Source organism: Ovis aries, chromosome 17 (genome assembly GCF_016772045.2).
Source record: "Ovis aries strain OAR_USU_Benz2616 breed Rambouillet chromosome 17, ARS-UI_Ramb_v3.0, whole genome shotgun sequence".
NCBI classification, from domain to species: domain Eukaryota; kingdom Metazoa; phylum Chordata; class Mammalia; order Artiodactyla; family Bovidae; genus Ovis; species Ovis aries.
This window is the reverse complement of record NC_056070.1, coordinates 25,789,103-25,817,018: the sequence shown is the minus strand read 5'-3', so window position 1 is coordinate 25,817,018 and position 27,916 is coordinate 25,789,103.

The following is a 27,916-nucleotide window of genomic DNA, read 5'->3' as shown; positions in this document are numbered from 1 at the left end:
TTGCCATTTCCTTCTCCAGGGGATCTTCCCAACCCAGGGCTTGAACCCAGGTGTCCCTCATGGTAGACAGATGCCTTACTGTCTGAGCCACCAGGGAAGTCCTAGAATAGGAAAAAGGAGTCCAAAATGGCGGTGGCTGAAAGACAAAGGGGAAAGCCCATGAATAAAACAAAGAAAGGTCTGAGGACTGGAGTAAGAACCTCAGATAAAACAAGCAGCCCTCCTGGCTAGCCCAATTTACATAAGACAGACTCAGGGGGAGGAAAAAAAAGCATAAAAAGAGGAGCCAAAATTGAGCCAGGGGCTTCTCTTCGGACTTTTGGGTCAGCCTGCCCTCACGCCTTGAGGATGTATGCTCCTTTGCTTCCCCAATAAAACTGAGCTGTAACACGGACCTGTAGCACTGGTACATCCATCGCTCCAAATTTTTGCTGCAGTGAGCCAGAGGCAAGGAAATTACACACTCCCCCAACAAAATGAAAAGAAAACAGAGAAATCCATTAAAATGATAAAGCTTTATTTTAAAAAGTAAAAAGAAGATAAGCGAATGATGAATATTGCATTCAGAAAAATGTTAACTTCATTGAGAGGAAGCCAGGTGGATGGAATGAGAGCAGCGATATGTTTACATAAGTTATTATCAAGGTCTCAGATTGATTTGTGTGGTAGGTTTGTGGGTGCTTTTTGCATTTAGATAAGTGAGTTTAAAGAAAAAAAACTGACTAAAAAAAAAACAGATAAAGAAAACCAGTACACTAAAACAAACAAACAAACAAAAAACAGGCATGGATCAATGACTACACTGTGTCATGAAAGAAAGATTAAGAATTACTCAAATATATGTACATAAAGTAAAATTAATAAAGAAAAAAAATTTGTTTCCAGAGTTATGTGCATGTGCACTATGATCAAATCATCTTAAGTGAATTTAAAGTGAAAGTGTTAGTCATTCAGTCATGTCTGACTCTTTGTCACCCTATGAGCTAGAGCCCGCCAGGCTCCTCTGTCCATGGAATTCTCTAGGCAAGAATACTGGAATGGGTAGCCATTTCCTTCACCAGGGGATCTTCCTGACGCAGAAAGCATATCCTGGTCTCCTGCATTGCAGGCAGATTCTTTACCATCTGAGCCACCAGGGAAGCCCTTAAGGATTTTGTCAAATGTGTCATTTATTTCTTCCAGCAATTCTAAATTCTAGCTTACTCATTGATGTATTTGCCATATGTCTTCTACCTATGGAGGAACCTCTTTATATGTGTCTTCATTATTATTTTTGTTTATATTTCATTGACGGTTAGTATTGGCAGTTGGTCTACATTATGCGCTACATGCCTGGTAATTAACAGAGGGCAAAATTTTGACTACGGTTGATCATTGATTAAGCAGCACTGAAGCTAAATGTTCCCTTGCTAATGGACCACAATGAAAGCTTCCTGTTTCCTGGTACCTTACACTCTCCTTTCCTCAGGCTTTTGTAAACTTGTATCAATCCTTTAGCTCTGTCTCAACATTAGAAGCAAAAGAAAGGCAAGAAGTCTCCCAGAGGTCTGATATCAATTTTACAAATGGAAGTTTTTAGATTTCTGTTTCTCAAACTCTTCCTGGAGTCAGCATTCTAAGACTCTGATGCTTTCTGGTGCTGGTCTCCCAGCTCTTGCATATCGCTCAGGGAAGAAAAGTTCTAATAACTCTCTCCACTAAAGCTCATCAAGAGTTTTATTTCAACCCAACTGCTCTCTAATCCCAAAGCTGCAAAGGTAGATAGATGATTTGCTGAATAATGAGTGTATCACTCATGAACTACTCTACTTATATGTCCTGCCTCAGAGAGCGTAGGAGACTGACAGCTCCAGATATTGCCCTTCCGAATCTACCACTACTTTACTACAGGCCACAGTTCCCTTTTCAACCCCAATCTCCAGTCTGCTCCTACCCATGAATTGGCACAGCTGAGGGAACTAGTGTGGGCTCACTGCTTCAGTAACAGGTCTTCTCTAATGAGCAAATTATGTATACACAGAGGGTCTTCCTATGTGTTCTCAAGTATCAGACCTACCTTGTGGTGTGAAGGGTCTCCTGCTTACTCTTGCACCTACCATTTTTATTCTTCACAAAGCATTTCATTCAATAAGTCTTGTGCAAATTTAAGCCTGTCTTGGCAACCACTTCTCAAATGTCTCAAACTAAGACAATGCAGATGCAAGATGTACTGCTGCTAAGTCACTTCAGTCGTGTCTGACTCTGTGCAACCCCATACATGGCAGCCCACCAGGCTCCCCTGTCCCTAGGATTCTCCAGGCAAGAACACCGGAGTGGGTCGCCATTTCCTTCTCTAATGCATGAAAGTGAAGAGTGAAAGTGAAGTCGCTCAGTCGTGCCCGACTCTTCAGGACCCCATGGACCAGAGCCTACCAGGCTCCTCCATCCGTGGGATTTTCCAGGCAAGAGTACTGGAGTGGGGTGCCATCGCCTTCTCCGTGCAATACCATTTTCTCAGAATCTTTGCCACTGCTATAATATAATGTATCAAAATATATGATAACAAATTAGGGTTTACTCCAAGAATGCAAGAAATTAAATGAGCTATGATATGCTCACATGAATAGATACTGAAATGCATTTGATAAAATTTCAAAACCATTTCTAATAAAAGCACAGAATGAAAAGAGGTTACATAAATATATAATCTATTTCCTGAAAGACAAGAGCAGATATTATTCTAAACAGCAAAGCATGGAAAAGAATCCAATTAAAAATATAAATTTGCATTGAATGCTTATTATGACTATTAACATTTATGGGTGACTCAGAAGTGACTGACAGAAATGTTTACAGGAATAGTTGAATGCATAATGTATACTAGGGATTTTAGGTATGCCATAGCAGTTCTGTAGATTATTATCTTTCTCCTCTTCTAGAAATTATGTAAATCTTTCTAATTAAAAAATTACATTCTCCATGTTTTAGAGAAACTTGGAGTCAGATGTGATTTACAGATTCAAGAGTGCGAAGGTTGAGTGTGCAAATGTCATGCAAAAATAAGTGTGAAGTTTATTTTATTGGCCCAGAGGAGGCAGATTCCAGGATGCACCATAAAAATATACTTCCCACAGATAAAGGAATTATCCTGATAGGGAAACAGTGTATCATTTTTCTAATAACCAGGTAAGTAACTTTAATACATTAGGACCAGGTTTAACATGTTCCCAGAAAGAGAGAGAGAAAGCAAGAGAGTGGAAAATATCAAAAGACCTCAGCAGAAAATGATTTTCAGCATCAGAAAAGTGCATGTCCTAAATTTTACGTGTTTACCAGGAGTTAGAGTTATTTTATTTTGCAGTTGCTTTTGATGAAGCCAAGACGTTTAGGGTTGGCAGCAAAAGTCCTCTAGATTCAACTTTGTACAAAGAAACACTGGAGATGAATTTACAAAGAGCACATAAAGAAGGTTTATTTGTAAGAAGCTATCTGTCTCTAGGTGAGAAGAAGAAGTAAAAGCTTTGACCTCTTCATCCCAAACAAGAAATTTCTGGAAACAAATAGTCTAAAAATAATGATTATGTTCAGTAATGAGTAATAACATGAAAAATGTGTTAGTACATTGTTATACTATTGTTATTAGAATACTCTGGAGATGAGAAGCAAAATTTTCATAATGCTAAATAATTATATAGATAGAACAGACTTTTCAGAGCTAGTGGTAAGTAAATATTCAGTCACAAATTAATGAACAGACACACACACATACATTTAAGTTTGCAACTAGTCTTATGAAGGGCAATCACAGAGTTGAAGTATAAAAAGTTAGAGAAGATATAAGAGAACATGTGATACATGAGTTTGTAGAATCTACATAACAATTGAAGGAAAATATAAAACTATAAGATAAAGGAAGATGAAATTCAAAGTGATACCAGGGAGAATCCATCAAAGAAAATGCAGAAGTGACTTGGAGAATAGAAATGAGAAAACTGACACAGACATAGTCAAAAGCAACTTGCAAAAAATTTGTTGATGGAGATTCATTTTTAAGAGATTTGGGGGAAAGCACATTCTATATTGTACTTGATAGGAATACAGATTACTATACCACCTATGGAGAGCAATATCATATACGGTCAATCTTTGAATAATTTGGATTTGAACCATGCTATCTACTTATATGTGGATTTTTTTTTTTTTAAGTAGAAATATTGCAGTATCACTCAGTCCGTGGTTGGTTGAATCCACAGATTGGAACTCCAGAGACACAGGAACCCATGATGTACTCTGGATGGTTGACTCTAAGTTGGAAGCAGATTTTCAACAGCATGGAAGGTGGGTGCCTCTAATCCCAACTAAGTTAAGGGCCACCATATATGTAATCTCTAAGCTGCAAAAGAATATAACCTTTAACCAAAACAATTTTCTTCAAAGAATTTTTCTTATAGATATACTTGTATGAATGCTATTCATTACCACCTTGTTTGTATTACCAGTTTTAAACAATTAAATGAATGAATGAAATAAATTTTAATTAATTAATTAAAATTTTATACATCCAAACAGTAGAAAATGTTATAGAAAAGGGTGGATTAATGTCTCTATGTCCTGAAATAGCAATGCTTTTGACATATTTTGGAAGGGAAAGGAAAAGTAAGGCAGTGAACTGCATATAAAATTATTTGTCAGAAAATTGGGAAGGAATCTGGAGGAGGGCATGGCAACCCACTCCAGTATTCTTGCCCAGAGAAACTCATAGACAGAGGAGCCTGCCATGCTACAGTCTATAGGGTGGCAAAGAGTTGGATACAACTGAGCTACTGAGCAGAGCACAGCACAACACAGGGAAAAGTATCAGCATCTCTACCATTGTTTACCTGAAAATACATAAAGCAACTTTGGACAGATTGATAATCCAGGAGGGCATGGGGACAGGCAACTGGGGAGAAAAGTGGTAAGAATCAATATTGAATATTTAGCATTTTAACATTTAATTTTGACTTACATGATTGCAGTATGCATATTAAAAGAAGCTAACAAAATACTCTGCTAGGGAAGCCAGAGCTGGGGGGAGCCCCGTGGCCAAGCACAGACCTGACCTTGCACTTGTGCATCTGTTGGCGACCCAGACCCCCATGCTCAAGGGGAGCTTCCTTCCCAACCCTTCCCAGTTAGGAGTTAATTTGAGATGGGCATCTCTACTTTTTGAGACAGAGGCCAGGTCTGACCTCAAGCACCACACTCTGGAAGTTGGAGGAGGATGTCAAAGGGCTACCTGAGCCAGTTCAGGGAGTTATAGCGAAGACAAAGAGATTATGCTCTGGACCACAAACATCACATTGAGAAGAGCCAGCATCTCTGAGAGAGGGTAAGTGCGCCTAGAGGAGCTATCCCACGTTGAAGGTCAGGAAGGGTGGTGGTGAGGAGATACCCCTCATCCAAGGTAAGAGAAACCCAAGTAAGATGGTAGGTGTTGCAAGAGGGCATCAGAGGGCAGACACACTGAAACCATAATCACAGAAAACTAGTCAATCTAATCACACTAGGACAACAGCCTTGTCTAACTGAACAAACCTAAGCCATGCCCATAGGGCAATCCAAGACAGGCGGGTCATGGTGGAGAGGTCTGACAGAATGTGGTCCACTGGAGAAGGGAATGGCAAAGCACTTCAGTATTCTTACCTTGAGAATCCCATGAACAGTATGAAAAGGCAAAATGATAGGATACTGAAAGAGGAACTCCCCAGGTCAGTAGGTGCCCAATATGCTACTGGAGATCAGTGGAGAAATAACTCCAGAAAGAATGAAGGGATGGAGCCAAAGCAAAAACAATACCCAGCTATGGATGTGACTGGTGTTAGAAGCAAGGTCCGATGCTGTAAAGAGCAATATTGCATAGGAACCTGGAATTTCAGGTCCATGAATCAAGGCAAATTGGAAGTGGTCAGACAAGAGATGGCAAGAGTGAACGCCAACATTTTAGGAATCAGCGAACTAAAATGGACTGGAATGGGTGAATTTAACTCAGATGACCATTATATCTACTACTGTGGGCAAGAATCCCTCAGAAGAAATGGAGTAGCCATCATGGTCAACAGAAGAGTCTGAAATGCAGTACTTGGATGCAATCTCAAAATGACAGAATGATCTCTGTTCATTTCCAAGGCAAACCATTCAATATCACAGTTATCCAAATCTATGTCCCAACCAGTACCATTGAAGAAGCTGAAGTTGAACAGGGATTGGGGGCAGGAGGAGATGGGGACGACCGAGGATGAGATGGCTGGATGGCATCACTGACTCGATGGACGTGAGTCTGAGTGAACTCCGGAGTTGGTGATGGACAGGGAGGCCTGGCGTGCTGTGATTCATGGAGTCGCAAAGAGTCGGACACGACTGAGTGACTGAAATGAACTGAACAAAGAAGGGTTTCCCATGGCACAGTAGTAAAAAGTTCATCTACCAAAGCAGGAGATGCAAGAGACATGGTTTCGATCCCTTGGTCATGAAGATCCGCTGGAGAAGGAAATGGCAACCCTTACTCTAGTATTCTAACCTGGAAAATCTCATGGATAGAGCAGCTTGGCAGGCTACAGTCCGCAGGGTCACAAAGAGTTGGACACAACTGAGTACAGACTCACATACACACACACAGATAAAACAAAATATACAGCTAATAAAATACAATATATTATGTTGTGGTTTAAGCAGTACTGTAACATAATCTGTACTTTGAATACAAATGGAGTTTAGAGAGACAATAAATCTAAAAGAAAGTGGATGAATTTAGCATAAATCTTGAGGAAAAAGCTCTAGAAGTTCTGGATTTATTCTTTTAACAAATATTTATTGAGTACTTGATATATGTCAAGCCTGTTTAAAGGCACTGGTCATTAGATGTTAGCAGTGTTGTGAAAAGGGAAAAATCAAGGGTGACATAAAGGGCATTAGAGTAAACTCCTGAAAACAATGGAAGTGCCATATACTGAAGAGAAGTGTTGGTACAGGAAGAAACTTGAAGACAGTGTTTCTCCTCAATCAAATCCAATTTGAAGATTTACATTAGAGACGTCCTTTTGACATTTAGGTGGAGATGTTAAAGAAAGTATATTAGTACATGGTTTTTTTCATGTTTTGAAAATCTTATTTCTCAGATAATTGTTTACAAAAATATGGTGAGGCATACTATGTTTCTGTATAGGAAAACTCAATGTTTTTAAAATGATAGCTCTACTCTCAATTGAACTATACATAATTCTAGAGGGTTAAAATTCTAGAGGGTTTTTTTAAAGGAACTTTAAATGTTTATTCTAAGCTGAATCTGGGCTTCCCTGGTGTCTCAGCGGTAAAGAATCTGCCTGCCAAGCAGGAGACATGGCTTTGATCCCTGGGTCAGGAAGATTCCATGGAAAAGGAAAAAGGCAACCCACTCCAGTATTCTTACCTGAAAAATCCCACGGAAAGAGGAGCCTGGTGGGCTACAGTATGTAATATAGCAAAGAGTCAGATATGGCTAAAGTGACCGAGCACTCACACACAAGCTTAACCTAGAAAGAAAAATGTGTAAAAATGGTCCATTCTTTTAAAAAATGGAATTTTTATCACAACAGATATCAAATGTTACAAAATTGCATTTTTTGCAGCACCTTGCCTGTGGTACAGAAATGATCAAAAAGTGATTTTATTGGTAATGTTATTTCACAGTCTTTAGTCAAACAGTGTGAATTTTGAGGAAATTGGGTAGGCAGTGAGTAGTATAAGCAATTAATCTTTTCTCTGAAATAGTCTTTTTTTTTTTTTTTCTTTGTTAAAACTGCCTTTGCTGGGAAAATCCTCAAAATATCCCTCTTTCTGGCAGTGTACAATCTCATGTTGGCTGATGCTACTTGCCACATTAAGGGTATAACTCTAACATCATGTCAGGTTTCTCTTTGCTGTAGCTCCTGGCATTGGACGTGAATGGTGTAATCCCCTGGTGCTGCTCCTTCCAAATTCCCCAGGACCCACACAGACGAAATTGATTCCAAATGACCTGTGACTATCTGCTTCATGTTTCACCTTTTGCCTCCAGATTCTATCTTCTAGCTTGGAGGATATTGATAATCTTGCCAGTTTGTCTTGTTCATCCTGTATGCTACTTTCAGCAATTCATTTTTTCATAAATTCCTGAAGAGTTTTGTGGTATGTATATGAAATTCTTAAGCAAACTAAACAGATTAAAGCATACGCTATTTTTAATAGTAATAGCTGGTTTTAAAATTTTTTGAGAAGGCAATGACACCTCTTTTAAACCTACCATGTCAGTGATATTTTCCCCTTACACCTTTATCAGTAAGAAGCCTAAAATGATATAAATGATATAAAACAAAAAGCCCACATACACAAATATTATTTCCCTGACTTTTATTATGCTACTTCAATTTCTTTGAAATAAGATATAAAATCTAAATAGATAAATTGACAAATTATCATTGATACAGTGTTTCTATAAATAATGGGCCTTTATGGCACTTAAAAATTAAAATGTTTATTTTATTATGAATTATAATACATAAACTAGTAAAGGTTTTCTCTACAGATGTACTTTCAGCTTTCAAGGCCTAGGGATGTTTCTCATCACTGTTTCCTTGCTCAGGCTTGGTTAAAGAGCTATGTACACTCAGTGAAGACTGTGTTTGCCTCCATAGTAAAGAAATATACAGAAACATAAGGCACATATTAATAATTATTATAAACTAGACATACATTTCACAATTTGCAGTCTAGAAATGGTGTTGACAGAACTCCAGGATCCCGTTCTTTCCATGTCATAATTCCCTTACATTTTTCTGGGTTTTATTATAATCATTTTCTGCACATATTATAATTATACCAACTCCCCCATATATCTTTAATTATAACTTTTTTACCAATATATAAATTTTATATTAATGGGAGTGCACATTACATTTCTTGAATGTGGATCTGCTGAAGATAAATCCTCTCAATTCTTGCTTACATGTATAGCATATTTAATTCATCTTTATTTTTGAGGGATATTCTCCCATGTTACACAAGTCCACATTTGTTAATCCTTTATCTTTTTGAAGGTGTGCTTCCACTGACACTTGCTTCTACTGTTTCAGATCAAATATCAGCAATTATTATTTTTTTTATTGTTGTTCTCTGAATTTGATATGCCCTCCTCACATCTGTTTTCAAGATTCTCCTTTTGTCTTTGATTTTCAAAGGTTTTCTTTGATATGCCTAGGTCTGATTTTCTTTGTTTTTATCTTACTTAAGGTGTGTTGAACTCCTTGGAACTGAGAATAGACGTCCATCAGTTTAGAACAGTCTCTGTCATTATTTCCTCAAGTATTTCTTCTGCCCCATTTTACTGTCCTTCTTGAAGTTAAGATATTTGATATTATCTCACAGATCTTGGTCAATTTTAATTTAATTTTTTTTTCTCTTTGTGTTTTTGGATGATAGCTATTATTCTGTTTTCATGATCACTTATTCTTTCTCCAGGTATAGCCAGATCATCAAATGACCTCTTCATTTCCAACAACATACCTTATAATTTATATTTGATTTCTATGTGACTCTTGCTTGGAGTTTCCAGATTTCTGCTAAAATTCTCCATCTATTGATAAGTCAGTTTTCTCTGTTCCACTAAATTATTTTGTTAGCTTATTTATTAGCTTATATAAGTTAGCTTATTTGTTCATTTCAACATATGATCATCAATATATATTCTTCTATTAGCTGCTTTTATCTTAATTATGGTTCATAGATTTCTACTTCTTTCTAATTATATTTTTATTATATGGCAGATCATTTAAACAAAAGAACATATAACAGAAATTGAAATTAATATTTAACCCAAACGCTTATATGGCCCTATATTTGTTATGCCATTAGGGTGACAGTGTACTGAGTCAATCTACTCTCGAGTTGAGCTGGTTTTGATCTCTGTTTCAGTTTTAGGTAGGTTCAGCTTACTACTTATTTCAAAACTTTTAAAGTCAAGATAACAGCCTCTTCATCAGACTAAGCATAGCGCTGCCCAGTAATGATATGCTACTGAGTTATTTCTTTCAGGGCTTACCCTGTTTTCTTTTCCTAATGATGTCTCTTACCACCAGGGATGTTTCTTTCTTTCACCACTGATTCATCCGCCTTGGTGAAATAGCTTTTGCACATTCACTGAATGCATTTGCCTCCATGTTATCTCTCTTCCCTTAGTCCTCCATACCTGTCCAAAACTTTCAGCACACTGATATTATATTCTTAAACAAGACACATAGGAAAGAAATGGCAGAGGGGTACAGACTTACTCTAAAACTAAGGGCCCTGAGTTATCAAATGCATCATATCACCCACATGTAGTCATCAAAATCTGTTTTAAGTTTAGGTGCTTTCTCCCTCACCTCAGCTGGGGATAGCTCTTTTGTTTTTATGCCATATATGAAACCTCTAAAGTCTCTGTGAAATCAGTTGATTTGCCTGCATCCCTCTGCACCAAGAGTTGGCTCTATGGAATTGCATGAATTTGGAGTCCCTTTGTTTTTGAACTGTGGTGTTGGAGGAGACTCTTGAGAGTCCCTTGGAGTGCAAAGAGATCCAACCAGTCCATTCTGAAGGAGATCAGACCTGGGATTTCTTTGGAAGGAATGATACTCAAGCTGAAACTCCAGTACTTTGGCCACCTCATGCGAAGACTTGACTCAGTGGAAAAAACTCTGATGCTGGGAGGGATTGGGGCCAGGAGGAGAAGGGGACGACAGAGGATAAGATGGCTGGATGGCATCACTGACTCGATGGACATGAGTCTGAGTGAACTCCGGAGTTGGTGATGGACAGGGAAGTCTGGCGTGCTGCAATTCATGGAGTCGCAAAGAGTCAGACATGACTGAGCGATTGAACTGAACTGAACTGAGTCACTCAGATCTCACAGAATTCTTTCATGACAACCTACCTAAAGTGGACTCTTCTCTCATCTTCCTCCCTATCACATTGAGGCCAAAATCTCAGCCTCTGTGTACTGGTGCCAAATCAAATCTGAGGGACTGAGTTTTGGGTAAAGTATAAGGTTTCCCTGGTGGCTGAGATGATAAAGAATTCATCTGCAATACAGGAGACCCAGGCTCAAGCCCTGGGTCAGGAAGATCCCTGGAGGGAATGGCAACCCACTCCAGGCTTCTTGCCTGAAGAATTCCATGAACAGAGGAGCCTGGGGTAGCCCGTCAGGGGTCATGAGTTAGCAAAGAGTCTGACAGGACTGAACGATTAACACTTTTTTCAGAAAAGAATAGGATGCTTATTGCTTTGCTAGGCAAAGTGGAACACAGTGAGCTCCTTCCCTGGAAAACTGTGTCCCCACCTGGGAGGATTTGATGAGGGGTTTGACTTCCCTGTTGGCTCAGATGGTAAACCATCTGTCTACGATGAGGGAGACTGGGGTTCAATCCCTGGGAAGAGACCCTGGAGAAGGAAATGGCTACCCACTCCAGTACTATTGTCTGGAAAATCCCATGGATGGAGGAGCCTGGTAGGCTACAGTCCATTGGGTCACAAAGAGTCGGACACGACTGAGTGACTCCACTTTCTTTTCTTTTATAGCAATAGTACAAGGATGGGCTTGCTGACAAGATTAGGGTATATGCAGCATTCTTAGTGGTCTAATCTTGTTGAGTTTCTCTGGTTCCTTTAATACAGCCTCAGGTGATTTCTTGGCTGCTCCTTCCTTGATTAGCAATTATTCACATCTGCCCATCGGAATTCAGGGAAGGTCATCAAAGCTAGATTCTTGCCTAGCAGAATTTGAGGAAAAAAAGACCTCTGTGCCTGGGAGCCTCACAGAGCTCAGTCAGTTTCAACATGAACTTGTAATAGTATAGTATTTATCACTGCTTTCCAAATTTCTTTTGAGTTATGAAAATTCCTGCTGCAGGAAAGTATAAAATCTTTTTTCAAAAGGAATGATCTCATTATCAAGAATGTTATCTGCATGTATATATGTATACACTTTATATCTAATACAAATATATAAAATATATGCAATGAAGAGTTTAGAATAAATGCATAAGAAAATATTATATAGGAAAGAACTGGTTAACTTAAGAATGAGAAATGATAGAGAGAAATTTTAAATCAACTTTTGCAAAAAATAAAATTGAAGAAACTATCAGTTTTAAATTAAACATTGGTTCAAAAGGCAAGATAAGAAGAATTAAGATTCAATCAAAGAAGTACAGGGTTTTTTAGAAAAGAGATTTATATATTATGGTATTAAAGAACCTAAGCCACCCCATTTTGTTAAAAAAGACTCCATTTTAGAGTTCTGAGGAAAGAGTCTTTGGAAAACCCCCTGACCTCACCCCACCACCTGTGAGCCAATCAGATCCCAGATCAGGATCTCCTGACTTTATGTTCAGGACTTATGACCTGCCCGGGAAATTCAAATTAAGCCTGGGAAATGGGAATCAATCAGAACCCATGGCCAGCCTGGGAAATGAAAACCAATCAGAAACCAGTACCTGACCCTTCCACAGAAGTTAACCAATTAGACGTCTCCCAACCCAGAAACTCCCGTTTTTCGAATTTTTCACGTGAGAATACCCTATATAAGCAATGTAACCCAGAGTTCAGTGTTCCTCTCCTTAGCTACTGTGTCAGTAATGGTGGGAGCCCCAGCTCGAGCTTGGTAATAAAAACTCTCTTGCTTTTGCATTGGATAATGGCTCCCTGGTGGTCATTGGGAGATTTCGTGACTTGGGCATAACACAGAATAATGGCTTTACAGAAAAGTCCACATTCCTATACCCAGAATTTGTGAATAGGTTACCTTATATGGCAGAAGAGAGGGCTTCCCTGGTGGCTCAGATGGTAAAGAATCTGCCTGAAATGCAGGAGACCTGAGTTTGATCCCTGGGGTGGGATATCTTCTGGAGGAGGAAATGGCAACCCATCCAGGGTTCTTGCCTGGAGAATCCCATGGACAGAGGACCCTGGTGGGATACAGGCTCTATGAGGTCGCAATGAGTCAGACAGGACTTAGGAACTAATAAACACACACACACATACACACACACACACACACGAGCGTGGCAAAAGAGATTTTGTGAAAATGAATAAATTAATCATTTTAAAATACAGAGATTATGCTTGATTTTCTCTGCATCCTCAATGTAATCATGAGGATCATAAGAGGAAGAAATGACAGAAAGGGAACATAACCATTGTTTCAACACAATGATTGAAACAACCATCACAGTGATTTGATAACTGATGAAGGGTGTTGTGCAGTGAAGGATTAACACAGCAGACCTGAGTAGAACAACCTGTCTTCAGGATTGCCTATTGGATGACTTCTTGGAAATGAGGTCTAAGCCCTTGAATATTGTGCTTGATGTGATTGGACTCAGATGCCTGAAGCTTTAGGCCAAGAGATAGCAATTTGATCTGAGAGTTAATGTGATTTAGAGTGAACACCTATTTTACTTTGGACTGTTGGAGTATGAGAAGCCAATAAATATCCTGGAGCTTAGGTGAGCTTTTTGGTTGACAGTACTCCACACTTGTCATACATCATTGTTAGCAGAAGTAAATTCTTTCATGTGACTCTACTGAGATTAGACACTTATCTCTACTGAGATAAGATGCTTGTTCCTTGTTTTTCTTGAATTTACATCATTCACCTTTCACTTTGGAGACTTAAGTCTGTATCTTCTCATTGTAATTAACTATAACCATTAATGTAAGTTTTAAAGAAACTTCTTGCAAATCTTAGTAACTATGAATGGTCATGAGATCTTTCAACTCAATGTAAATTTTGTTCCTGTGTTATTTACTAAACTATATAATTCTAATGTATATAAGACTACCAAGGCTGTTTTCAAAATCAGTTATTACTAAATAGGTAATTTCCATAAATTAAAAATATTAAAAAAATAGCTAGCATCTGAGTGAATTCTGTTTTCTAAGCACCATAAGAGCTTTAGATGATAAAGGGCTCTTATTCTATAAGCTTAAAATCCATAATGTGATGGTTCTATTTTATAAGTTGAGAAAATTTAATCAATCCCTGAAAAAAAAAAAAGTATTATTTGGCAAAACCGACTCCCCATTCTTTACTTTCAGTAATTATTCTATAATGTATTTAGTATAATGTAACTCAGATATTGATTATAATGAGGTCAATGAATTTAAACTGTGAAATATACTTTTCAATGATAGCTAGCATTTACTTCTGTCATATGAATACTTAACTATCAAATTTTAATTTTGTTCATGTACTTTATAGCTAATATGTTTGTATTATAGATCATTTGGTGGCCATGCCTTCAGCCATGATTTGGAAAGAGTAATGTAGCAGTAATAGCTAGGATACTATGAGTGAACACAGAAAATAACAAGTAGTGGCCTATTTTTAAGTAAATTTATTAATGGAATTCATATTTTATTATAAACTGGCATAGATATACTTCCACACAGTTAAATGATTGCAATCTGATTTATGTACATTTTAAACTAAATCTTGTATTTATTTATGCAATACTAAACACTTGTTTAATATTTATTCATTAGAATAACCATTTTTTATACCTTCATAGCAGAAAGTTAGAAAGAGACTTTTAAGCCCCAAACAATTACTTCCTTGCCCCCGAAATACTATGACTCAGATAAGCTTTACAAAAAATATAAGTGCTAGTTCAGGTTTTCTTTGGTAATTCCTTCCTTTTTTTTTTTTTTTCAAAAGGTGATTCAGACCATTTCTAAAAGGAATTTTAGAAGAGAGTTTTTTGAGGCAATAGAATGCTTAGAAAATCATGCTTCAAATAAGAGGAGCATGTTTTTTGTTTTTTTGTTTGTATATTTGCATGCTGGAAAGCACACTCTCAAAATCTCTAAAGCCAAAATAACTTTAAAAAATAATGATTTTGATTTCATTATATTATACATTGATCTCCTTCTGTGTTGGGTAAAACTGATAGTTGAATTTTCATAATATCTTTAACAAGCTAAAGTGAAATCTGATGGCCGTTCAGCTTCTCTTGATACTAAATAGAATTATTTTTTAAAAGCAGAGATGAGACTAAGGTTATTTTCTTTCCCTGTGCTTGAAGCTCTACTGCTACTACTTAATTTTCAATTTCCTACTCCCAGTAAGTTGCCAAAAAACAAAATTACCCTGCACAAAAAGCTGTCACCATGTTAATTAAAAATTATTAGCAAAAAATTACCTGTTCAATTGCCTATGTTCAAGCTATCGCAAATCTGTTACTGAATATTTTAAGTTATCATTATACTATTATACAATACTAAACAAATAAAACATGTCTCATCATTCTTTTTTTTTTTAAATGTAAAAAAGTTCTCAAAGATATATAGCCCATCTAATGGCATTATTTAAAATCCTCACCACTACAATTTAATGTTTTCTATAATGTATTAGTACAAACAATAAGATACTGAAACATTTTAGATCTAGAGAATGTTTCCAGCATAAATATAAGAAGTAATTAGAATTTCCTAAATATTATTTATTCTAATTAATTTAATAAAAATTCAAACAGTGCACTAAAATGACACTGAACCAGTATGTATTAAAATTTGGGGAAGAAAAATCTAATATTGTGATTATCTAATCATTCAGTTCAGTTCAGTTCAGTTCATTCACTCAGTCGTGTCTGACTCTCTGCGACCCCATGAATCACAGCACACCAGGCCTCCCTGTCCATCACCAACTCCCGGAGTTAACTCAGACTCACGTCCATCGAGACCGTGATGCCATCCAGCCATCTCATCCTCTGTCATCCCCTTCTCCTCCTGCCCTCAATCCCTCCCAGCATCAGAGTCTTTTCCAATGAGTCAACTCTTTGCATGAGGTGGCCAAAGTATTGGAGTTACAGCTTCAGCATCATTCCCTCCAAAGAAATCCCAGGGCTGATTTCCTTCAGAATGGACTGGCTGGATCTCCTTGCAGTCCAAGGGACTCTCAAGAGTCTTCTCCAACACCACAGTTCAAAAGCATCAATTCTTCAGCGCTCAGCTTTCTTCACAGTCTAACTCTCACATCCATACATGACCACTGGAAAAACCATAGCCTTGATTACTACAGCACAAATTTAAATAAGCAAATTAGATATAAATTTAAAAATATAAAGAAAGAATACAGCTAATTTTAAAGCATTTTTCACAACTGAAAAAGTTTAGTGATATTGATAATTTTTATAATCACCTGTCAGGTCAGTTTTTTTCCCCCCTCTGTTCTTGTCATAGCAAAAAGTCGAAATGATAGGCGAGGAGAGCTCAAGCAGGCAGGATTATTAAGCAAGCAGCATATCAAAGATGTGACAGCAAATCAACCCACATGGAAATGTTCCCTCCACATTTTAGTTTCCTTTTTTTTTTAAATTTTTAATATAAATCTATTTATTTTAATTGGTAGTTAATTACTTTGCAATATTGTATTGGTTTTGCCATACATCAACATGAATCCACCACAGGTATACAAGTGTTCCCCATCCTGAACCCCCCTCCTTCCTCCCTCCCCATACCATCCCTTTGGGTCGTCTCAATGCACCAGCCCCAAGCATCCAGTATCACGCATCAAACCTGGACTGGAGATTCATTTCATATAGGATATTATACATGTTTCAATGCCATTCTCCCAAATCATACCACCCTCTCCCTTTTCCACAGAGTCCAAAAGACTGTTCTATACATCTGTGTCTCTTTTGCTGTCTCGCATACACGATTACTATTACCATCTTTCTAAATTCCACATATATGCGCTAGTATACTGTAGTGGTGTTTTTCTTTCTGGCTTACTTCACTCTGTATAATAGGCTCCAGTTTCATCCACCTCATTAGAACGGATTCAAATGTATTCTTTTTAATGGCTGAGTAATACTCCATTGTGTATATATACCTTAGCTTCTTATCTATTCATCTGCTGATGGACATCTAGGTTGCGTCCATGTCCTGGCTATTATAAACAGTGCTGCAATGAACATTGGGGTACATGTGTCTCTTTCTATTCTGGTTTCCTCAGTGTGTATGTCCAGCAGTGGGATTGCTGGGTCATAAGGCAGTTCTATTTCCAGTTTTCTAAGTAATCTCCACACTGTTCTCCATAATGGCTGTTCTAGTTTGCATTCCCACCAACAGTGTAAGAGGGTTCCCTTTTCTCCACACCATCTCCAGCATTTATTGCTTATAGACTTTTGGATAGCAGCCATTCTGACTGGCGTGAAATGGTACCTCATTATGGTTTTGATTTTCATTTCTCTGATAATGAGTGATGTTGAGCATCTTTTCATGTGATTGTTAGCCATCTATTTGTCTTCTTTGGAGAAATATCTGTTTAGCTTTTTGGCCCACTTTTTGATTGGGTCGTTTATTTTTCTGGAATTGAGCTACAGGAGTTGCTTGTATATTTTTGAGATTAGTCGTTTGTCAGTTGCTTCATTTGCTATTATTTTCTCCCATTCTGAAGGCTGTCTTTTCACCTTGTTTATAGTTTCCTTTGTTGTGCAGAAGCTTTTAAATTTAATTAGGTTCTATTTGTTTATTTTTGCTTTTATTTCCAATATTCTGGGAGGTGGATCATAGAAGATCCTGCTGTGATTTATGTCGAAGCGTGTTTTGCCTAAGTCTCCTTTAGGAGTTTTATAGTTTCTGGTCTTACGTTTAGATCTTTAATCCATTTTGAGTTTATTTTTGTGTATGGTGTTAGAAAGTGTTCTAGTTTCATTCTTTTACAAGTGGTTGGCCAGTTTTCCCAGCACCACTTGTTAAAGAGATTGTCTTTTCTCTGTTGTATATTCTTTCCTCCTTTGTCGAAGATAAGGTATCCATAGGTGTGTGGATTTATCTCTGGGCTTTCTATTTTGTTCCACTGATCTATATTTCTGTCTTTGTTCCAGTACCATACTGTCTTGATGACTGTGGCTTTGTAGTAGAGCCTGAAGTCAGGCAAGTTGATTCCTCCAGTTCCATTCTTCTTTCTCAAGATTGCTTTGGCTATTCAAGGTTTTTTGTATTTCCATACAAATTGTGAAATTATTTGTTCTAGTCTGTGAAAAATACCTCTGGTAGCTTGATAAGGATTGCATTGAATCTATAAATTGCTTTGGGTGGTATACTCATTTTCACTATAGTGATTCTTCCGATCCATGAACATGGTATATTTCTCCATCTATTAGTGTCCTCTTTGATTTCTTTCACCAGTGTTTTATAGTTTTCTATATATAGGTCTTTAGTTTCTTTAGGTAGATATATTCCTAAGTATTTTATTCTTTTCGTTGCAATGATGAATGGAATTGTTTCCTTAATTTCTCTTTCTGTTTCCTCATTGTTAGTGTATAGGAATGTAAGGGATTTCTGTGTGTTGATTTTGTATCCTGCAACTTTACTATAGTCATTGATTAGCTCTAGTAATTTTCTGGTGGAGTCTTTAGGGTTTTCTGTGTAGAGGATCATGTCATTTGCAAACAGTGAGAGTTTTACTTCTTCCTTTCCAATCTGGATTCCTTTTATTTCTTTTTCTGCTCTGACTGCTGTGGCCAAAACTTCTAAAACTATGTTGAATAGTAATGATAAGAGTGGACACCCTTGTCTTGTTCCTGACTTTAGGGGAAATGCTTTCAATTTTTCACCATTGAGGATAATGTTTGCTGTGGGTTTGTCATATATAGCTTGAGGTATGTTCCTTCTATTCCTGATTTCTGGAGAGTTTTTATCATAAATGAATGTTGAATTTTGTCAAAGGCTTTCTCTGAATCTATTGAGATAATCATATGGCTTTTATTTTTCAATTTGTTAATGTGTATATTACATTGATTTATTTGTGGATATTGAAGAATCCTTGCATCCCTGGGATAAAGCCCAGTTGGTCATGATGTATGATCTTTTAAACATGTTGTTGGATTCTGTTTGCCAGAATTTTGTTAAGGATTTTGGCATCTAGGTTCATCAATGATATTGGCCTGTAGTTTTCTTTTTTTTGTGGCATCTTTGCCAGGTTTTGGTATTAGGGTGATGGTGGCCTCATAGAATGAATTTGGAAGTTTACCTTCCTCTGCAATTTTCTGGAAGAGTTTGAGTAAGATAGGTGTTAGTTCTTCTCTAAATTTTTGGTAGAATTCAGCTGTGAAGCAGTCTGGACATGGGGTTTTGCTTGCTGGAAGATTTCTGATTACAGTTTCAATTTCCATGCTTGTGATGGGTCTCTTAAGATTTTCTATTTCTTCCTGGTTCAGTTTTGGGAAGGTTTCCCTTTTTATGCTCTTTGTTCCCTTCCTTAAGTGGTCCTTGGAGCCTAATTGGCTAGTCCCCATGCAAATTAGAGCTTGTACGGAGAGCAATCAGAGGAGGGGCATGTTAGGCACGTTTTCCTGCCAAAGATTCTCACTCCGACTCCCTCTTCCATGGACTTTTCCCTTTCTTTGTTTGCCCTGCCCATGGTCCTTTCAGTCACTACATCCTCTGATTGTTATCTTGGACCCATTTTTCCTATTCTAACTACCGAATACATCTTTCCATTTAATAACTGTATATTAAAGCCTACGTAAAATATACTGGTGGCCCCAAAGATGTCCATGAATTCTCTATGGACAAAGGGTCTTTACCTGCAAATTGATTAAAATAGACTAGAATACTTCTTCTCAAATGTTAATGTGAAAACATTTAACCCATGCAGCAACCTGGATGGGAGGAGATCTGGGGAGAGAATGGATACATATATATGTATGTATGTATAGCTGAGTCCCTTTGCTGTTAACCTGAAACTATCAGAACACTGCTAATCGGCTATACCTTAAAACAAAATCAAATTTTTGATAAAAGAAAACATATAACTCAATTGTCTTATTAAAATACATTTTCTGATTTAGTGGGTCTGGAATGGAGTTTGAGAAACTGCATTTCCAGCAGAACTCCAGGTAATATCAATGGTCCTAGTGTGAAGCCCACAGTTTGAATAGCAAGAGTTAGACGACCCTGCTGTTTATTTACTCTTTGACTCTTCAGATCTAGTTACAGATCAGCAGGAAAGAATGAAATAATAAAGCTACTATATGACAGAATAATAGCAGATGTAAAAATAACTTGGTTTCTTGTCTAAGAAGAGATTTGAATTGATTTTGAATGTGGGTATGGGAAAGTTCAGCATAGAAAAAAATTAAAGTTGTTGTTAGTATTGAAAGATGGGCAAGACTTAAGGATGCAGAGAATGGAAAGAAAAGATTTGTTTGAAGAGGAAACAAGAATCAGAGTGAGCAAGGAACTATGAAAAATTTGGGTGACTGTCGTATGGTCAAGTGAGCTTAGAATGGCTGGTAGAGTATAAGAAAAATAAAGATATAAAGTTCTTCATGCCATGTTTTGTCAGTCTTGTAGGTCAGTCTAGAAATTAAAAATAGTGATCTGGTGCATTTTGTGTAGTAACTGTTTATATGCTTATTTATGTATTTTTAAAATCAGAGGACAGAAAATTCAATGTAGTAGCGTTTATTTGCTCTTTATAATATTTCCTAGAGCTTGTGCTAGTTCCATATTGCATGAAAACAACTTCTGGATCATTCCTCAATCTTTTCAGGCCCCCGTTTCCTCTTTACAATAAATACATTTAGAATTCCTTTCATTACACTGAAATGAGATGCATAGATCACCTAAGAACATTCAAGCATTTTAAATCAATAGGATGCACTAATTTGGATGTAAAAGAAAAATAAATAAGAGATGAATTATATTTCAATGTATGAATGCCTGCACTAAACTACATAAATAATATAATAAAGTAGTCAGGTGCTTGTACCTATATGTGGATTAACTCTAAACGTGAAAGCTACAAATGCAGCCAAATAAAAGCGTCTTTGGGCATCTCAGGTGACACTAGTGATGAAGAACACGCCTGCCAATGCAGGAGACATAAGAGACATGAGTTCAGTCCCTGGGTTGGGAAGATCGTCTGGAGGAGGGCATGGCAATCCATTCCAGTATTCTTGCTTAGAGAATCCCATGGACAGAGGAGCCTGGCAGGCTATAGTCCATAGGATTGCAAAGAGTAGGACATGACTGAAGCAACTTAGCAAGCACACACACAAAGATATTTTCCTGGTAATTCAAACACCACAAACAGTATGATCTGGGATTATCTGTTAAATAATGAATAATCTTGGTAACACTGCCAACAAAATTAAGAATAATCTTCCTTAAATTTATATAGGGCTTAATTCCTGGATAATTTTATTTACATTAAAGCATGCACAAAATACTTTCTGTATTATTTTGTATTTATATACAAATCAGATGAAGATAATTTATAGCTGATTTTTTTTTAAATTCTGTGACTGTTTTTTTTTGTTGTTGTTGTTTCTTTTTTTTTAATTTTTTTTTTTTTTGAGAATCTAACCTCTACTCAAGATTTTTAATCTTTGCTTTTTGATATTTGTTATCAACTTTGTCCCTTTAAGAACCTAATCTTCAGTACCCATTTTTACTTGGGAGCAAGATCACTGGCCTGATTGCTCTCTCCCCCTTTTGACTCTCCTTTTTATCCACCAGATCTCCTCTATCTCCTCCCTCCCCCTTTTCTTCTCTACCCAACTAGGTGAATCTCTTTTTGTGTTCTGGGCTGTGGAGAACACTTAGGGAACTGATTACTGGTTGGATCTGTCTCTCTCCTTTTGATTCCCCCTTCTATCCTCCTGGCCCCTGGAGAAAGAAATGGCAACCCACTCCAGTATTCTTGCCTGGAGAATCCCGTGGATGGAGGAGCTTGGTGGGCTACAGTCCAAGGGTCACAAAGAGTTGGACATGACAGAGCGACTTCACTTCACTTCACTTCACTTTATCCTCCTGGCCACCTCTGTCTCCCTCCTCCCTCTTCTCTTCTCTGTGTAACTCTGAGAACATCTATGAGGGATCCAGACTGTGGAGAGCACATAGGGAAGTGATTACTGGCTAGCTTGCTCTCTCCCCTTTTGATTCCCCCTCTTCTCCTCCTGGTCACCTCTATCTCCCTCCTTCTTCTTCTGTTCTCCATGTACCTCTGTGTACCTCTCTGGGTGTCCCTCACTGGGGAGAAACTTTTCATCATTAACCTAGATGTTTTATCATTGGTGCTGTATAGATGGAGAAGTCTTAAGGCTACTATTAAGAATAAGACTGAAAACCAGAGGCAGGAGGCTTAAGTCCAAATCCTGAGAACACCAGAGAACTCCTGAATCCAGGGAACATTAATCGATAGGAGCTCATCAAATGCCTCCATACCTACACTGAAACCAAACACTACCCAAGGGCCAACAAGCTCCAGAGCAAGACATACCATGCAAATTCTCCAGCAACACAGGAACATTACCCTGAGCCTCAATATACAGGCTGACCAAAGTCACACCAAATCCACTGACATCTCAAAACGTATTACTGGACACTTCATTGCACTCAAGAAAGAAGAAACCCAGCCCCACCCACCAGAACACTACACAAGCTTTCCTAACCAGAAAACCTTGACAAACCACCTGTCCAACCCCACTGACAGTGAGGAAACTCCACAATAAAGAGGAACCACCAACTGCCAGAATACAAAAAGGTCACCCTAAACACAGCAATATAAATAAGATGAAAAGGCAGAGAAATACCCAGCAGGTAAAGGAACAGAATAAATGCCCACCAAATCAAACAAAAGAGGAAGAGATAGGGAATCTATCTGATAAAGAATTCCAAATAATGATAGTGAAAATTATCCAAATCTTGAAAACAAATTGGAGTTACAGATGAATAGTCTGGAGACAAGTATTAGGAAGATGCAAGAAAGATTTAACAAGGACCTAGAAAAATAAAAAAGAGTAAATATATAATGAATAATGTAATAAATGAGATCAAAAGCACTCTGGAGGGAGTGCAACAGTAGAATAACGGAGGCAGAAGATAGGATAAGTGAGGTAGAAGATAGAATGGTAGAAATAAATGAATCAGAGAGGAAAAAAAGAAAAAAGAATTAAAAGAAATGAGGACACCTTCAGAGACCTCTAGGACAATGTCAAACACCCCAACATTTGAATCATAGGAGTCCCAGAAGAAGAAGACAAAAGAAAGACCATGAGAAAATACTTGAGGAGATAACAATTGAAAACTTCCCTAAAATGGGGAAGGAAATAATCACCCAAGTCCAAGAAACCCACAGAGTCCCAAACAAGATAAACCCAAGGTGAAACACCCCAAGACACATATTAATCAAATTAACAAAGATCAAATGCAAAGAACAAATATTAAAAGCAGCAAGGGAAAAATGCCAAATAATACAAAAGGGGATTCCCATAAGGATAACAGCTGATCTTTCAATAGAAACTCTTCAGGCCAAAAGGGAATGACAGGACATACTTAAAGTAATGAAAGAAAATAACCTACAGCCCAGATTACTGTACTGAGCAAGGATCTCATTCAAATATGAAGGAGAAATCAAAAGCTTTACAGACAGCAAAAACTGAGAGAATTCAGCACCACCAAACCAACTCTGCAACAAATTTTAAAGAATCTTCTCTAGACAGGAAACACAGAAAGGGTGTATAAATTTGAACCCCAAACAATAAAGTAAATGACAACGAGATCATACTTATCAATAATTACCTTAAATGTAAATAGGTTGAATGCCCCAACCAAAAGACAAAGACTGGCTGAATGGATACAAAAATAAGACCCCTACATATGTTGTCTACAAGAGACCCATCTCGAAACAAGGGACACATACAGACTGAAAGTGAAGGGCTGGGAAAACATATTCCATGCAAATAGAGACCAAAAGAAGGCAGGAGTAGCAATACTCACATCAGATAAAATAGACTTTAAAACAAAGGCTGTGAGAAGAGACAAAGAAGGACACTACATAATGATCAAAGAATCAATTCAAGAGGAAGATATAACAATCATAAACATATATGCACCCAACATAACAGCACCACAATATGTAAGACAAATGCTAACAAGTATGAAAGGGGAACTTAACAACAACACAATAATAGTGGGAGACTTTAATACCCTACTCACACCTATGGATAGATCAACTAAACAGAAAATTAACAAGGAAACACAAACTTTAAATGATACAATAGACCAGTTAGACTAATTGATATCTATAGGACATTTCACCCCCAAACAATGAATTTCATCTTTTTCTCAAGTGCACATGGAACCTTCTCCAGGATAGATCACATCCTGGGCCATAAATCTAGCCCTGGTAAATTCAAAAATATTTAAATCATTCCAAGCATCTTTTCTGACCACAATGCAGTAAGATTAGATGTCAATTACATACTCTCACAGGTTCTTAGGAAATTTTGTAAAAAGTTTGAGTTACTGAAATTCATTTATGGAATATTTTCATGGAGAGGGAAATGGCAACCCACTCCAGTGTTCTTGCCTGGAGAATCCCAGGGATAGGGGAGCCTGGTGGGCTGCCATCTATGGGGTCACACAGAGTCGGACATGACTGAAGTGACTTAGCTTAGCTTACAGGAGAAAAACTACTAAAAATACCAACATATGGAGGCTGAACAACACACTGCTGAATAACCACCAAATCACAGAAGAAATCAAAAAAGAAATAAAAATATGCATAGAAAGAATGAAAATGAAAACACAACAACCAAAACCTATGGGACACTGTAAAAGCAGTACTAAGGGAAAGATTCATAGCAATACAGGCTTACCTTAAGAAAAAAGAAAAATTCAAATAAATAACCTAACTCAACACCTAAAGGAACTTGGAAAGGGAGAAATTGTGAACCCCAAGATTGGTGGAAGGAAAGAAATCTTAAAAATTAAGGCAGAAATAAATGCAAAAGAAACAAAAGAGACCATAGCAAAAATCAACAAAGCCAAAAGCTGGTTCTTTGAAAGGATAAATAAAATTGACAAACCATTAGCCAGACTCATCAAGAAACAAAGGGAGAAAAATCAAATCAACAAAATTAGAAATGAAAATGAAGAGATCACAACAGACAACACAGAAATACAAAGGATCACGAGAGACTATTATCAGCAATTATATACCAATAAAATGGACAACATGGAAGAAATGGACAAATTCTTAGAAAAGTAAAACTTTCCAAAAGTGGAACCAGGAAGAAATAGAAAATCTTAACAGACCCATCACAAGCATGGAAATTGAAACTGTAATCAGAAATCTTCCAGAAAACAAAAGCCCAGGACCAGACGGCTTCACAGCTGAATTCTACCAAAAATTTAGAGAAGAACTAACACCCATCCGACTCAAACTCTTCCAGAAAATTTCAGAGGAAGGTAAACTTTAAAATTCATTCTATGAGGCCACCATCACCCTAATACCAAAACCTGGCAAAGATGCCACAAAAAAAGAAAACTACAGGCCAATATCATTAATGAACATAGATACCAAAATCCATAATAAAATTCTGGCAAACAGAATCCAACAACATATTAAAAAGATCATACACCATGACCAAGTGGGCTTTATCCCAGAGATGCAAGGATTCTTCAATATCCACAAATCAATCAATGTAATCACAACATTAACAAATTGAAAAATAAAAGCCATATGATTATCTCAATAGATTCAGAGAAAGCCTTTGACAAAATTCAACATCTATTTATGATAAAAAAAAAAAAACCCTTCAGAAAGCAGGAATAGAAGGAACATACCTCAACATAATAAAAGCTATATATGACAAACCCACAGCAAACATTATCCTCAATGGTGAAAAATTGAAAGCATTTCCTCTAAAGTCAGGAACAAGACAAGGGTGTCCACTCTTATCATTACTATTCAACATAGTTTCAGAAAATTTGGCCACAGCAATCAGAGCAGAAAAAGAAATAAAAGGAATCCAGATTGGAAAAGAAGTAAAACTCTCACTGTTTGCAGATGACATGATCCTCTACCTAGAAAACCCTAAAGACTCCACCAGAAAATTACTAGAGCTAATCAATGAATATAGTAAAGTTGCAGGATATAAAATTAACAGACAGAAATTGCTTGCATTCCTATACACTAACAATGAGGAAACAGAAAGAGAAATTAAGGAAACAATTCCATTCATCATTGCAATGAAAAGAATAAAATACTTAGGAATATATCTACCTAAAGAAACAAAAGACCGATATATAGAAAACTATAAAACACTAGTGAAAGAAATCAAGTGAAAGGAAAGTGAAAGTGAAGTTGCTCAGGCGTGTCTGACTCTTTGCGACCCCATGAACTGTAGCCCACCAGACTCCTCCGTCTATGGGATTTTCCAGGCAAGATACTGGAGTGGGCTACCATTTCCTTCTCCAGGAGAACTTCCGGACCCAGGAATTGAACCCAGGTCTCCCACATTGTAGGCAGACGCTTTACCGTCTGAGCCATAGATAGAGAAATATACCATGTTCATGGATCAGAAGAATCAATATAGTGAAAAGGAGTATATTACCAAAAGCAATCTATAGATTCAATGCAATCCCTCTCAAGCTACCAATGGCATTTTTCAGAGAACTAGAACAAATAATTTCAAGATTTGTATGGAAATACAAAAAACCTAGAATAGCCAAAGCAATCTTAAGAAAGAAAATGGAACTGGAGGAATCAATGTGCCTGACTTCAGTCTCTGCTACAAAGCCACAGTCATCAAGACAGTATGGGATTGGCACAAAGACAGAAATATAGATCAATGGAACAAAATAGAAAGCCCAAAGATAAATCCACACACCTAAAGACACCTTATCTTTGACAAAGGAGGCAAGAATATACAATGGAGAAATGACAATCACTTTAACAAGTGGTACTGGGAAAACTGGCCAACCACTTGTAAAAGAATGAAACTAGAACACTTTCTAACACCATACACAAAAATAAACTCAAAATGGATTAAAGATCTAAATGTAAGACCAGAAACTATAAAACTCCTAGAGGAAAACAGGCAAAACACTCTCTGACATAAATTATAGCAGGATCCTCTATGACCCACCTCCCAGAATACTGGAAATAAAAGCAAAAATAAACAAATAGAACCTAATTAAATTTAAAAGCTTCTGCACAACAAAGGAAACTATAAACAAGGTGAAAAGACAGCCTTCAGAATGGGAGAAAATAATAGCAAATGAAGAAACTGACAAACAACTAATCTAAAAAATATACAAGCAACTCCTGTAGCTCAATTCCAGAAAAATAAATGACCCAATCAAAAAGTGGGCAAAAAACTGAACATATTTCTCCAAAGAAGACATACAGATGGCTAACAATCACATGAAAAGATGCTCAACATCACTCATTATCAGAGAAATGCAAATCAAAACCACAATGAGGTACTATCTCATGCCAGTCAGAATGGCTGCTATCCAAAATTCTACAAGCAATAAATGCAGGAGATGGTGTGGAGAAAAAGAAACCCTCTTACACTGTTGGTGGGAATGCAAACTAGTACAGCCACTATGGAGAACAGTGTGGAGATTCCTTTAAAAATTGGAAATAGAACTGCCATATGACCCAGTAATCCCACTGCTGGGCATACACACTGAGGAAACCAGAATTGAAAGAGACATATGTTCCCAAATGTTCATCGCAGCACTGTTTATAATAGCCCAGACATGGAAGCAACCTAGATGTCCATCAGCAGAAGCATGGATTAAAAAGTTGTGGTACATATACAAATGGAATATTACTCAGCCATTAAAAAGAATACATTTGAATCCGTTCTAATGAGATGGATGAAACTGGAGCCTATTATACAGAGTGAAGTAAGCCAGAAAGAATAATCCAATATAGTATACTAATGCATATATATGGAATTTAGAAAGAAGGTAACAATAACCCTGTATGTGAGACAGCAAAAGAGACATAGATGTATTGAACAGCCTTTTGGACTCTGTGTGAGAGGGCGAGGGTGGGATGATAGGAGAGAATGTCATTGAAACATGTAAAATATCATAT